We start from the raw sequence: 15,750 nt of genomic DNA, 5'->3' as shown, positions 1-15,750 counted from the left end.
GCCTCACAAGTTGCCACATCTGTTGCCCTGATCCTTTTTTCCTCACATTTTATTTATTTGTAAACAATAATAACAACAACAACAATAATAATTTGCTGTGCCATCTCTCTCTCTCTCTCTCTTTTCTGGCCTACAAGAAAAACCAAATGAAGAACAGAAAAGAGACATTTTCTGTAGTCAGAAAGTATTACATGGCCAGTATGCAAAAAAACTAGCAGGCAAAGCAGATAACAACAGGACCTGGCAATGGCTAAGAGCAGGAAAGTTGAAGAAAGAGACAGAGGGGATAATTCTGGCTGCAGAAGGCCAAGCCTTAAGAACAAATGCATACAAAGCCAGGATCGAGAAGACGGCAACAGACAGCAAATGCTGCCTCTGCAAAGAAGCTGAAGAAACAGTGGGCCAACAATAATACAAAATATCCTTGTATCCCAATCTCAGATACAAGGATATCTTGTATTATTATTATTTTTATGGTTGTGTGGTTGTTGTTATGGTTGGTCGCACAGTCAGCCAGATGTTTAGATTGGATTTGGCATTTTTACCCACCTGAGTTCTTCCCAAGGACCTGGGATAGGCAGAAGTTGTGGTCTGATGGTTTTAAAGGTATTGTCACAGGATATAAGCTGTTCCAAGTAAAGCTGCCTTTTGCAATTGTCTGATGATGATTTTGTCAGTGCTGATGGTCTTCAAGTGGTGCTCCAGATGTTTTGGGATTGCAGTCAGGGTGCTTATTACTATTGGTACTATCTTTGCTTTATTTTGCCACAGTCATCCAATTTCTATTTGCAGGTCTTGTACCTTGTAATTTTCTCCAGTTCTTTCTCTTCTGTTCTGCTGTCTCCAGGTATTGCAATGTCCACTATCAAGACTTTTTTGTCTTTCTTATCAACAATTGTTAAGTCTGGGTGTTGTGTGGCAGGTGCTTGTCTGTCTGAATTCTAAAGTCCCAGAGCACTTTGGCGTCTTCATTTTCTATTACTTTGTCTGTTTTGTGGTCCCACCAGTTCTTGCTTGCAGGCAAATGGTATTTGTTGCAGATATTCCAATGCACCATTGTTGCTACTTTGTCATGCTGTTGCTTGTAGTCAATCTGTGCAATCTTCTTGCAGCAGCTAAGTGGTCCACTGTTTCTTCAGCTTCTTTGCAGAGATGGCATTTGCTGTCTGTTGCTGTCTTCTCAGTTCTGGCTTTGTATGCATTTGTTCTTAAGGCTTGGTCTTGTGCAGTCAGAATTAGCCCCTCTCTCTCTTTCTTCAATTTTTCTGCTCTTAGCCATTGCCAGATCTTGTTGTTATCTGCTTTGCCTACTAGGTTTTCTGTGTACTGCCATGTAATATTTTGCCTTGCCATGTCTCTTTTCTATTCTTCATTTGGTGTTTCCTGTAGGCCAATTTGGTCTCTTCAGTATTCAGTAAGCCTCCATGGTGTACTAGCTTCAGTGCATCTTCTTTACTGTCCTTCAGATATTCTTCTAATGCCCTTTTCTCTTCTTCAGTTGTCTGGTGTACTTGCAACATTCCACCCCCGATGATGATGATGATGATGATGATGGTGATATTATTATTATTATTATTATTATTATTATTATTATTATTATTATATCAGGATTATTATTATTACTACTACTATTATTATATCAGGCTTTGAGAGAGCAAATCATACACAGTGACAAAAACAAGCCGCTCTGTACATTAGAAAGTCTGTATTGGTCTCCTAAGTAGTTCACTTTGATGCCTGCCTTTAATACTGATAAGAAGTGACAGTAGTTACCTAAAACAATCAAAACTTGACTTGAAGATCTTATAAACCTTTGGACACTTCAATAAGCCAAGATGCAATATATACCTTCAGAAAACAACATATCCATTCTCATTTGAAGTGGTTTCAGCAGGTGGAAACGATATCTGTTTGGAGGGCCTTATGCTATTCAAGGTAACATTTTAGTTCTTGTTTCATAATTTTAAATAAAAATAAACATTAAATTGTGCATGGAGAGATTTAAGCAAGTATCTTTCATCATTTCTTATGAAATGGTTGCTCTCCTCTCAAGAGAAATGTATACATCAATATGTAATATGTAATATTTTGAAATATGAAGTCTTAATTATCCACCTCTCTTTTAACCATGATCAAACCCACATTTAGCAAAACCCGACCCATTTTAATGGATTTCCTGCTATTTAGTAATTAACCTAATCCTTTCATCCTACAGATCAAAAGACCTTGGCCTAAGGATGTATTTTATACCCTAGATGTATAAACTGGGGGTGGAAAGAAAATATGCAAATATTTGTAATTCAAGCAAGAAAGCTGTATTTATATTCTTCTTTCAGTTTCCAAGCCATAATTGACATAGAGCAAAGGGCTATAGCTCTGCTTCATTCTGAGAATTAAAATATGAATCTTGAAGGATTGCCAGAGATGGGAGTTATATCAATTTCTCCAAGCCATTCAACGGAGAGGTAGGATTGAAGATACTGAGGCTGAGGAACATTTCAGTTCTTCCTGACTCGCTTGGACACATCAGTTACAACTTACTTGAAAAATGTCAGGAGTCTGCTTTGCTTCAACATTAGGGTCTATAATCAGAAAGTTCTCACCAGAAAGTGGTAGCCAGCTGTTCCCCTTCCAATACTGCCCTTTCTAAATGCCAAGGGGATCCCAAATTGTGTCATCACAAAGCCTGTCCCAATGACTTGTTAGTGCTGCATCCATAGCCCAGCAGGAGCCTTATAAGGGTTCTCCAGCTGCTGCCTTCTGGAATGCTACTTTCTGCAGGCAAATCTTGCAAAATGCAGAACATCCACTTAGGCCTAGAGGCAAGACCAGAACTATAGGCTAGACTCAGGTGTCAAAGGAACACCCCAGAAGTAGGCAATGGCAAACTGCTTTTTTCCTGCTGCCAAAAAAGCTACTTGAGCAGGAGTTGAGATTGACTTGAAGGAAAATTTACTTTTAACTGTACAAAAGGTTAATAAAAGGATGTGGAAAAGGTTGGTGTGATCAAGAGGGAACAAGAATGAGGTTTATCAAATTTTCAAACAGGTAAATCTGACCAAAGGTCATGACTAGAGGGTTTGTACAAACAAGTCACTCTTTCAAAACCTTTCCCTATGCAAAGAGTTTAGTTATGTGATAAAACTTCCTCCTTCTTCACATGCTCTTCCTTTGTGAGTCAGTACAGCCCTGCTTGTTGAGACTTCATTGCAAACCAGCCAGGATTCCTGGAGTGGAGCACCAAATCAGAATAATCCTGATCAAGCCAAGATGTAGAAGAATCAAATGGTTTAATCGAAGGGATGGAAAGGCAAGGTTTTCATGTTATATTACAGTAGGAGTGCTCCCCTGGGCTTTTTCTAGAAAGTTGAGAACTGCATCCCCAAAGTGTATGAGAGGTCCAGACCCCAAAATGGACCTGATTTGGCAGTAGGTTGGAGTTTTATAGGGGCCTAAGACATCCATTTTATTCCTTATAACCTCTCCATACTCCAAATATAGAAAGGGGAAATTTTGAAGGGGGTCATTTTCTCTGGAAGGGACTGTACAGATAGTCCTCATTTAGAGACTGCCTTGTTTAGCTACCATTTGCACTTACGATGGTGATGAAAAAGTAACTTTGTGACCAGTCCTTGGTACAACCTTCGCAGGTCTGTAAAGCAAAGGAAAGCTGAAGTAAGATCATAAGCACAGTTGCAGTTTCACTTAGCAACCGCTTCACTTAATGACCATGTTGCTGGTCCCAATCATGGTCACTAAATGAGGACAACCTGTATTCCTGGGGCAATACCAACCGGTAAAAAAAATCAGTACATCAAACTAACATAATGTGGGGTGTTGATCCAGGGGCACCCTGGAACAGTGCATTTCACCTGTAGGCCTTAACAACAGCAGCAGTAGCACTTGTTCTCTGCCACAGACGTTGCAAGAACATCTCTCCCGCCACACCTAAAAGTCCTTCACAAGCAACAATGAAAAGGAGGATTCATACCTAAAATCAAGCTATGAAGAGATGTCAAACCATTTAAATTTACACCAGGAATGAATCCCACAAGTCAGCCTTGGAATTTATTTGCCCAAGCTCCCTGCCTTTGGCAGCCTTATTCCCTTAGTGGTGCAGCTTCCTATTATGGTTGAACTTCACTGCAGTCTTTGCCATAATCTTTTCCTCTCTTTTTCAGTGTTAATTTTATTAAAATGACTTCCTTTCTATTATGCAGCCGAGAAGCTGTGTGACTTAATTGACTTCAAATTGCGCTATTTCAGTTTAAAGCCCATCAGAATATAGTCCTTGTTCCCTCATATCATTCAGGTTATTTCCCCATCTCCGTGACCTGAATGGATAGATTTGTCAGCTCTATTTATGTACTAACTGAGCAAACTGGAGGAGCTCATTCTAAGTGGAGAGTTGAAGGACTGAACTATCTTTTTCCTAGGCAGCAACTAAACTTCCTGCCCTTTAAAAAGTGGGAATGCATTTAAGAAGAGAGGTGGACATCATAAATGAGAGAAATGCCCTCTAAACCCTAAACTTCTCATTTGAAGCCCGGTTACTTTAAAAACATAATTAAATAATTAAAAGCACAATTTCCTTTTACAGTTGAAGAAGACGTTCTGCCAGGGTTACTAATATGAGAATCATGAGCAATTTTTTTTAATGCACTTCTTTTTCCTGGGCATGTTTTGTGCTCTATTCTAGCAAGCTATGGCTACTGAAATAAGAATAACAGGCAACAGTAAAATAAAAGGTAGTATCTTTTATTCTACACTGTGTTGAAGCCTGTGATGCTTCTGGACTTGGACAAAGAGAGTTCCTCTGAGTTTCAGTTAGCTTGTTCCACTAAGTCAGAAATGGGTCTTTCCAGCTGGGGGTAAGCACCGCTGAATGCCGTATCTTTTCACTAAGACCATTTGAATTAAAATATGCCTACAAAACAAACCTTCATAAGCTAATTCTGCAGAAACTCAAGATTGTACCAATAGGCACATCATTTAATTATCAGAAGCCCTTTTCTGATTGTTATATACCCTCCAATGTCACGGTATCCATTTTATGATACCATTTCACTCTAATTGTCGTTACAACGTTTCTCTTTCCCTTTTGTTATAAATTAATCCTATTATAAGATTACACACTGATTTACTCATATAAAAGTACCCACAAAAGTACCCTCTTATTAATTCATATGTAAATTTGTAAAAAAACAGTTGCATGCTTATGAAAGCTTTTAAATGATTTCAACCTATTGCAAAGATAACTTGTTTCCTCCCATAGTACAGAACCTTAGACTATTTCTCCTTCTGCTTCTTACTACTACAACTATTTTACTGTACTAAGCTAATCAACAAAAGAAAAGTACAAATGCATACAACAGCTTGAAAGAATCCGTACAATTCCCACACTTATCAGCATAGCGATAGAAAAAACGGTGGAAGGGAAAGGCTAGGAAAGGTTGTTAGACACAAAACATCTCCAAAGGTTTTGGCCATATTGCTAAAAACATTCTTTCTTCCTCTTTGTCAATAAAGGATTAATTCAAATGTGGATAAACATTTCATATCGATAATCTACTGCTGCAAGTCAGGTATGGATCTCACCTTCTAGGGTAGTATAATTGTTTACTCAGTTACCATGCCTGAAAAATATAATTTCTTGATAGAATCCTAATACTAGGGAAATAGCCCCAGAAGAACAGAACAGTCTTTTATATACAGTAAGTGATTCAGAGTAATATTAACAATCCTGTTGATGGCTGATGTGGGTCTTCCGGGCTGTGTGGCTGTGTTCTGGAAGTTTTGGTTCCTAACGTTTCGCCAGCATCTGTGACCAGCATCTTCAGAGGACAGGGGCACAGAGATAACCGCTCCTGTCTGTGCTCCTGTCCTCTGAAGATGCCGGTCACAGATGCTGGCGAAACGTTAGGAACTGAAACTTCCAGAACACGGCCACACAGCCCGGAAGACCCACACCAGCCATCGTATTCTGGCCGTGAAAGCCTTTGACAATATAAATCCTGTTGATGTCAGACCAAAATTCACAAATAATAGGATAAGACCAAACCTTATGAATTAATAATATGAGTTAATGTCCCAAATTACATCTACAAGAGCAGAATGAGTTCAACCAACCTTTATCAGCCTCTGAGGTATTTAGTATACTTGAAATAAAACTTGTTATATTAACCTCATCTTAAGATCACAGAAAATTAAATGCGCCTTTGTTTAATGCAACCCTCCGTTTGTTTACTATTCATGCACTTTATTCCAACCAATATCCATTTCATCACCTTTCAATTTCATATACTATTTATTTATTTATTTGTTAACATTACACCCTGCCTTACCTCAGGAACTCAAAGTGGTATACATACTGAAGGACTCCTTCCTCCAATTTTTCGCCACAAGAACAATTCTGTGAGGTAAATTGGGCTGAAAAAATGACTGACACAAAGTCCCCTGTGAGCTTCCATGGCCTAGGGGGGACTTGATCCTCAGTCCTACTCCAATACCTTAACTACCACACCATGCTGGCTTAAATTAAGAAGGGTTACTGGCTTAAAAGCCACAACTAATTTCTCCAGAATCACTAACCACTGTGGAATTTCAGAAGCTGCAATTGCATCAGGACCAAATAACCCAAATAATAAATGCTTAAGATGAATGCTTCATCTTAGTATTTTGCCAGTTTTAAATAACCATGACTCCATGACCCTATCCTTTGGTCACAGCAAAGTGGCTATCTGAGGCAGCTGATTTTTGAGTATCATGAAAGGACAGCAAATATTGTGAGTTAGTATTACATTGTTAGTACCACAGTGGGGAGAACAGCCTAGAGGATTTTCAGTGTCAGGTGCCAAATATGCTCCTTAAATGTATGCCTGGGAGATGCTTTTTGCTATTCTGTCTCTGTTAATAAAACACGGACCTGGCCACTTACATTAACTTTCAAAGTCCATATTTAACTATTAACAATTTGGTAACGTCAACAAGTAGAACCGTGTTTCTTTTTGGGCTTTTCAAATATTCACTTAATAAAATGAGTGACTGTGGGAGGAAGACCTATATCTAAACTGATGAAACACCAAAGTTTCTGCCAAAGCATGTTAATCTTGGAGCACATCTACAAGGTAAGTATTATATGACTTTTAATATATCCGTATATTCAACATGTAATATCAAGCTCAAGAAAAATCCATTTCAACTTCATGCTATAGTGCAGGCCATCACTTTGTAAAAATTTCCAAAGTTTTTATAATAATTCAGTGACAAAACATTTTAAATGAAAATGTCTATTTTAGATGTTCAGATAAAATATCCTGTTTCTATTTTCCCATGAAATTAGAATGTATTCTAATCTCACAATTCTAAGAATAATAAGTTACATCTCAGAATTTTAACATTCAGCAGGACATTCCAAAGGTAGGAGTTAATCTCAGCCAAGATGTCCTTTTATTGCCTTATTCTATTTTATCTTTGTTTCCTATACATTTATTTCATTCATTCATAATCATGCTAGAATCATCCAACCAAATCAGTGGAACAAGTTACTGATGGCTAAATGAAATGTATTATTTTACGTATGACTAAACTTGGATCTAACCTTGCAATTCCAGGCTGTCAGACTTTGCACCAGTAAACATAGTAATAAACCTTGATTCTCTAGAAACTCTGCTCTGCAATCAGTAACTAGCTAACAGCAGAAGCTTCACAAACTGGATGCAGCTAGATAAGTTGTGTTATTGCAGACAAGAAAGAAGTCATATGTATGCAGGGGATCTGCCTACTGCAGAACCTAGGTATCATACACAACACATACACAAATCTCTCTGTGTGTGCCAGCTATAAGGTTTACATTCCAGGCCTTTGGCATCCTTCTTTTCAAATTAATAGATTTGGGGCCATTCTGTTCTTGTCCTAGAAAGGCAGAGACCTCTGTTCCATGTTTGCATAACGGTTGTGTTAGGCTTGTGAATAATTGGTTCCCACTTTGCTGGCTTCAGCCTTTTGCACTATTTCGGTAACTTCCCCTTTGTGATTGAATGATGGATACTACTATGAGTATAAATGAATATATTTATATAACAGGAATATCAGCCCTATTATTATCCAGCAGAAGTGGAGAAGGGAAGGTGGTAGAGAGCTGCGGTGAGCATTTTGGAGGATTAATACATTGGAGGCTATATTATTATAATGTGGAGTGGGTTTTTAGCACTGCCATTCATTTTCTGAAAAACATCCCCATGTTTTTGATAAGGATGTAGGAGAAATGAAATTGTCAGGCAAAATGTTCACTGATCCTTCTTATGTTTTTAGCAATGGCTATTTCTCTCTCCCCTTGCTGGATAAGATTCACATCCTATATTAAAATCAAAACCATTTTTCTGAACCTTCCTTCCTTCCTCAAGGATTTTTTTTTTCATCAGCAAATAATGCTACTTAGATTAATTTGCTTCTTTCACTCTGATATAAACTAGGATAAGGAAGACTCAGGTCCAAGTCTACCTTCAGCCATGAAAACGTATTGGGTAACTTTGGTTTATTTACTATCTCAGTCTAATCCACTTCAAATGATCATTGTGTGAAAGGATCACTATTTATGCTATTACAGGCTTTTGGTCAGTTCTCAGGATTTGATGAAAAGCACAGTGCAAAATCTCCTGATGCCCTTTTTTATGTTTTATTATGACAAACTGCACCCATGTTTGTTTTTAGCAACATTCTTTTGCTGAAGTTAACAAGGTCATTTACAGCTAGAAAAGCCAACCTTGGTCTTTCCAGCCTTCTCCTGTCCATTTTTACTAATAACCAGCAGGGAGGGCATAAAGGCATTGTAAAGGGAACTTTTTTCCGCTACTGAACATTATAATAATGCTCTCTAATGTCATATGTATGTATGCATTGTATAATGTTGCTTTAACATATGGGTACACTGCTATATCTATATCTATATCATCTATATCTATATCTATAAAAGAAGTTTTCAACCTAATAAAAACAATATAAATTTTGAATTGAAGAATAGGGAAAATAATAAGAGAGAGAAAAAGAAATAAAGAAAAAGAAATAGAAAAGAAAAAAGTAAAAAAGAAGTGGCTTTTGATCTTCTTAACAGCAGTTATAAGTACACTTATATTTTACCCTCTCGCTAAGTTTATATCATTATTTCCTTCTTTCCATAACCTACCCTTTCTAATCATCAAATCCATAAATGACCAGTTCATTTGTTTTTTCTTTTTTCAGCAAAAAGTCCATAAGAAGTTTCTAGTCACTAATAAATGTAGTTGTTGATCTTTTTCTAAGCAAACAATTTTGCCATCTTTGCTAGTTCCGTCATCTTTACCAACCATTCTTCCATTATGAGTATTTCAGAGTCTTTCCATTTTTGCGCATATAGTAGTCACGCAGTGGTGATCATATATAAAAATAATTTTCCATGACTCTTTTCTAATTGTCTGTCCATGCCTTTGATGTCAGAAAATCAACATTCCCATGAAAGTCTGGTCTATTTAATTAATTAATGCCAAGTAATGCCAAAAGCACTTTTGCCAAAATGTTAATCTTTCAAATTTATACAGTCCCCTTTATCCATTTCTAGCTTTCTTAGTTAGAATCTTGTTAAGCATTTTGCTGTTATTTTAAAGACTTTTAAAAATATTATTTTCCCCTTTACTTTCTGTAATTCAGAAGGGAGGCTGACTCACTTATTTTCTTTGTCCTGCTGTTTCAAAGACCTCTTTGTAAATTGATTGTATCCAAAAGTGATTGAGAGAGTGAGGATTTGTTTGAACTTAGTGTCCTTAAAAGGCTGCCTTGCAGGTGCAAGCATGCTGTTTGTCCTTGTCCCCCAGCTGCTCTACTCACAAGAAGACTGAAAGACTTCCATCCCATGGTCTCCTCATGGGGAGCAGCTGTTGGGGGTGCAGGTGGGCAATCTCTAGGTCTTTCCTTTATTTGGAAAGACTTCGCTGGCCAGAAATCACCGCTGGCCACCGTTCACTACTGCAGCTTTGTGTCCACTTCTTCAGAGATGTCTAATCCACCATAGAACCTCCCCTGGAAGCTGGTACACTGCTTTATTTCTAAAGGCTCTATCTCAATTCAGAATGTTTAAAATGACTGAAGATACTAGCTGGCATTCTGTCTCTTTCAGGCTGGCCTTCATTCACTTTCTGGCTGGTAAAATTTGGTCTTCCTCTCTCTTCTGGCTCCCTGGAACTCTCTGCATCAGGTAGATTCTGTCCCACACTGGTTGCCACCTTTTTCCTCCAGATTTTGCCCTGTTCCGCTTCAGGAGACTTCAGGCTCCTCTTGAACTAACATTCCTGACATAAATGGAAACTACTCAATCCATCCTAGGATTGCCAGCCAACTTTGTTGTTTACTAAAACATCAAATATTCAACAGCCGATACTGTCTAAATCTATCTTAGGTTTGCCAGCTTCCATCAAAGTTCTTCTCCTTCCCAGTATTTTCTTTGTTTTTTTTAAGATTCTACCTAATTTAGTTCAGTTTCGAGATTGCAAGTTTTCACCAGCAACTGAACTAAATTAGATAGAATCTTTAAAAAAACAAAGAAAATACTGGGAACGAGAAGAACTTTGATTTTGTACCAGGTGATATATTTCATATAACTTATGTAGTCCTCCCATCTTCAAGTTTGAGTATGTTGCAAAATTTATTGGTTGCACTGTTTATGTAATGTCTCTGTATTTTTGTGGAAATGCCATTGGACAATAATGTCAATTTATACAATATGTAAAATTTCACCTGCTCATTTGAGCATATCAAGTTGCTGTTAAATGCACAAATCAGTTGCCATTCCGACTGAGTTCTCTACTTGTACCCATATATGGACAAATATATACATAGTTTAAATTCTGCAGGTCATCGTTGCCCTAACTTTCTACACTGACTTATGTAACGTACAGCTGACAGGCTACTTAAAAGTAACCAGCTGTCAAGCCTAAATATTTCTGTCCTTTTATTTTTCATTTCTTAGGGCTAGGGTTTGGAATCAATAAATTAAACAGGCCACCTTAAATGCAAAATTACTGGGAGAGATAAGAAAAATGTAGTCCATCATCGCCTAAACCAGAGATTCTTTTATCTTTATCTGAGGAGCCGTCTCACCCCCATTATATCAGCCTGCCCCACTTGGTCAAACAAAAGAGGCATGGTGCAGACCCCACTAGTCAAGGTGCTTTGGCTGACGGGGTCTAGGAAGAGGCCAACGTGCTTTTCTGCCATGGCCCCCGCCCTGTGGAACAGCTTACCACTTGAGGTAGAGTCCGCCCCCACTCTCCTGGCCTCCCAGAAAAGTGTGAAAACATGGCTATGCCAGATGGCCTGGAGGCCTGATGGGGGCTTGCATTGTTGGAACTGGCTGGTGGGATAATCGATACTGCTCCCCCCATCATCTTGAATTGTATATAGTCTTTTTATATAGGATTGTTATTAGCTAATTTTCATATGGATATTTATATTTTTATTGTTTTCACTGTTTTGGATTTTCATTGTGAGCCGCCTAGAGTCACCCTTTGGTGGAGATGGGTGGCATATAAATTTAATAAATGAAATAAATAAATAAACCACCACCCAACAATTATAAAAATTAAGCCTGTTCACATGCGAGGAATGGATTTTAGTGATGAGGATACCAGCTTGGACTAGAAAAAGAAAGAGAAGTTTCTTTCATATAAGAGTCATCCATTAGAGAATTTTCTCAAATCCTTCTTCACAAAAGAACTGTTAAGATCCACTTCTTTGTGATGAAGAGGTCTTTTCAGGCCAAACCAGTGACTAGATGGAATGCAGGGAAGAACTAGAATTGCACAGTCTCTATGACAACATTTAAACAAGGAATCAAATTAATATTTGTTAAATAAATAATGGAGATGGAGGCAGAAATGGGGTGTAGAGGAAAAGAGATCCTTGAATCTGTTGCCTTTCTGCCTTCAAAGCAGAGGTTGGAAACCATTCTGAGGAATGTTCTAGAATTTGGATACTGCTGCAGTCACTGCCAACATGCTTTTTTCATCAACTTTAAAATACATACACCCCAGTTGCCTTGTGCAAGGACGTTTTCTTTTCATTCTAGATAGCTTGCATAAGTAACTCCTCACTTCATTTTGGGCGGAATAAGAAAGGCCCTACCTCTTTCCAAGTTCTCTGGTGTGTACAGAAAATAGAGAAGTGAGAGAATCAATCTTCCAATTTCTACCAGGCCTTGGGGACATTCATGTTTTTACTACTTTTGATAAAAGACTGACTCTCCACTCTTCACAAGTCCACTTGTACTCCTCAATCACATAGAAGAAGACAGATTTAGAGAAGGCACCAAAAATTATGGGCCCCTGCTTGCAGTCTTACAGTTTCAGGAGCTCTAACTTTAGGGTCCAGCCTTAATATTCTAGCCTTTCACTACAGCATTTACTATGTAAAATATGATCCAGTGTAGCACTAGCACATTAATTCATTCACTGATTTAGTTCTCCACAATCCTTTATGGGCAGTGTAGTCAGAGGAAATCCAGCACTATGTGCTCCACAGCTCTAACAACAATCCTACCTGTCTTTCTTTCCGAACTTTACAGATGTGTAGTTTGACAAACTTTGCTAGCTAATTGAAAAGTGAGATGTGATCATGGCAACACAACACAATTTTTTTGGAATTCTTAGACAGAAAACATTAGCGGAAAGTAATTTGGAAGAAGACTACAGTTTTATGGATTTGGAACCTTAATAGCAATTACCATATCAATCTAAATTCTTCTTAATTTGCTTTTACTCATAGTCCTTCTAGTATGAGCTAGACAAATGGCTGTGAAATATCAACTAAATCAAATAAACAGATTTAAACATTGAATGGTTATTCAAATGAGTGCAAACACTGTGTGGTTGACTGAGCATTTACCAGGAATTTGGAAGCAGATATTGTACTCCCCCCCCCACTTCTTTTTTTACTCTTGCCCGCCAGCTATGTAGGACTCAATAAAAAAGTCATCCATTCGTTTCTACCACCCAAGGGGTCCATAGAGTCAAGTTCTAAATGAACACCACAATAAATTAGGTGCTTGACAGGGACGTTATATGGCTTGCAGAACTCTAAAGATACAGTTTGAATGGCAAAACTCTGAAACAATACCTCTGGTTTAGTTATATTGATTACTCCAAACAAAGATTTCTCAAGCAAAATAATCTATCATAGACCTGGAAATTACAGGACTAATCCATATAGTACAGGGTTTTCTTTCAAATCCTTCTTCTACTATCTCTCCATATCATATAATGGCTTTTTTAAAAACCATCTTGCTGAACTAATGTGATTCATGACTTCATAAGAGTTAGGTGAAATTGTAAATTGTAAACCATTGTTTATGGTACTATGATGTATGAACCTAGAAACAGAGTAGTGATAGACAAGTTTGGAATGCTCAATAGTCAGGTTTTCGATTATATACGATTTACCATTATATCCTGAATTATCCATTCATGTTTTTATTATAGTTCATCAACTAGCTCCACGTGGACAGCCTATTATAAATACAATCTATCCATTCAGCCATTTCGCATTAGTGTATAAAATTAAAGCCACCTTTGGACAATTTAGTATTTTAGAAAGCAAATAAGGCATTAAATGAAAGCATCAGATAGGTCAATCTGAAGAAAACCAATGGTCTGATCTTTCTTACCAAGTGTGTGCAAATGTGTGCAAGTGACTGGGGGACTGAAAGGGAAAATGGATGTACACAGTTGATCAGCTTATGCCAGCCAAATACCTACTGTAAGTATAAAACATGTGCAAATGATGGAAGATGGCCTGGATCACATTCAGTGTTGATTTGGTGGTTCTCAGAAATAATAACATAGGGATCCATGTTCACGCTGGAGAGGGTTACCAACTTCTCCTGTCCAGCAATGTGAGACTTTTTAAAAAAGATACTAGACTGGTAGAAATAGAGCTTCTTTTCTAACTTCTCTATATTTAGAGATTGCCCAAGCTTCATGAGGTCTTGAACCTGCACATTTCTTTTGGCCCACCAGCCAAAAATATTTTGCTGTCTGAAATAAAGGAAAGTTGGCGCCCCCTCCCATCCCAACTATAAATAGGATTGGCACTGAATTTTTTTTTCCTGGAAAACTGGAAATGGAGCAATGTTCCCCATTGTATCTAAAAGAAGCAAGCTAAGGTAGCAGACAAGGGCAGGCTATCTACTTTTCCCAGATCTGATGCCCTAGGCCGCTGCCTCACTCTATCAACTCTGATTAACTTTTAGATAAAGTTCTAGCTTTTCCAGCCACTTCCTCCTATTAATAGTATTTCCCCCCTTTCTCTTGCTCACATGTAGAGGTTTACCCATTAATACTAATGTGGAACAAGCTGTGTGAGAGTTTTGCTTATATAATACATAAAAGTAACACAACCCTTAGGGCTCATTTGGAGTATGTTGTGGGTGCTCTGTGGACAAAATGATGGTCACAGTTGTACAAACTGACTAAAAAACACAGTTATGAGGTTGCTTTTTTCCACTTCCTTTGGGCAGTTTCAAACCAAGCACTAATTTTCTGCTGTTTGTTCTGATACATTCCAGCTTTCCATTTAATTGCTTTTATCAAAAGAATCACACAGACACAGAAAGACATATTCATATAAACATCCATTCACCCGCATGTACATGAACACTGATAAGGCAGGGAGTTGCACACACAGAAACCCAATCAGTAGAAATGATCAGAAAGCAACCCTACGTGTTTCAGGTGAACACATTGGAGAAGGTCACATGATCTTGCTGGTCTCACCCAAACCAATGCGCTTTCTGGATATACTCCAGCTGCCTTGCATTCACTATGAGCATGAAGATGGTAAGGCAGCTACAGATGTGCTCAGGCCAAACACCTGGATCCTAGCTGTGACAGATACTACTGCCACCCATTATATGGCCTAGCTGCACTACTGTAATGATTTTGTTATCATCTGCCTCCCATCCTTTTCTCTCTCTCCCTCTATCATCTTGTACGTTTTCAGAGCTCAGTTTAGGACAAGGTTCATCCTTTGCCTATGTTACCCAGATTATGAAGTACACTAATGGAATTATGCTATAAAAATGGTAAATAGTTAACTGCCATGGTGGTGGTGATGTTGTCTGCATCTCTCAAATTGTTAGCATTTCAGCCTTCACTTCTGAATCCAGCTGTCATTCTTATAATATATTCACTGTTTACATTCAACAGATATGAGGACAATATGCATTCTTGTCTCACTCCATTCTCTATTGTGAACCTTTCTGTTTCAGCACATTCAGTTCTTACTGTAGCTTGTTATTCACTATAAAGATAATTCAGAAGAATTATCAGCTGTTCTGGCCTGGCTAGTCAATAAAGCAGAAGTAAACTTCCTTCTTAAAGTCTCTTGTTCTCCTTCTCTCTCTATCTCGCCATTGTCCATCTTATAGTAGCTACTTGATTTGTATCTCTTTTTTCTGAAACCTGCCTATTCATTTGGCATTTCCCCCCCCCCCCCCCCATGTATGGTTCTATTATTCTTTATAAGATTGGAAGTACATCTTTGCTTGCATGAAGAATTAGTGCAATGGTTTGGTAACTGGAAGTCTCTGGGCCATAGGTCTTGTTCCATATTTGTTGACACAGAGCTGTTTGCACTAATTGTTTCTCCTCTTGCAGCTTTAAACAATTCAGTGTTTCTTTTTATCTGCATCTAGTGCTTGTCTATTACCTCTCATACCTCACTCAT

General features: G+C 38.1%; 2 long non-coding RNA genes across 2 annotated transcripts in view; one reads left to right on the top strand and one right to left on the bottom strand.

Moving 5' to 3' along the window:
• LOC148214149 (uncharacterized) overlaps positions 1-15,750 on the bottom strand; it is a 30,236-nt gene that overhangs the window by 13,163 nt on the left and 1,323 nt on the right. Inside the window, exon 3 of the long non-coding RNA XR_015793454.1 lies at positions 3,599-3,652. This is a non-coding gene — a long non-coding RNA (uncharacterized LOC148214149). The remainder of the gene's footprint in view (positions 1-3,598; positions 3,653-15,750) is intronic.
• Positions 7,041-15,750, top strand: part of LOC148214148 (uncharacterized) — a 57,838-nt gene continuing 49,128 nt past the window's right edge. Inside the window, exon 1 of the long non-coding RNA XR_015793453.1 lies at positions 7,041-7,127. This is a non-coding gene — a long non-coding RNA (uncharacterized LOC148214148). The remainder of the gene's footprint in view (positions 7,128-15,750) is intronic.

This window comes from Python bivittatus, unplaced genomic scaffold, assembly GCF_059951505.1.
Source record: "Python bivittatus isolate LINGU-HERP-01145 unplaced genomic scaffold, Pbiv_v1 ctg000700_np1212, whole genome shotgun sequence".
NCBI lineage: Eukaryota > Metazoa > Chordata > Lepidosauria > Squamata > Pythonidae > Python > Python bivittatus.
This window is presented reverse-complemented; position numbering and strand designations above follow the sequence as displayed.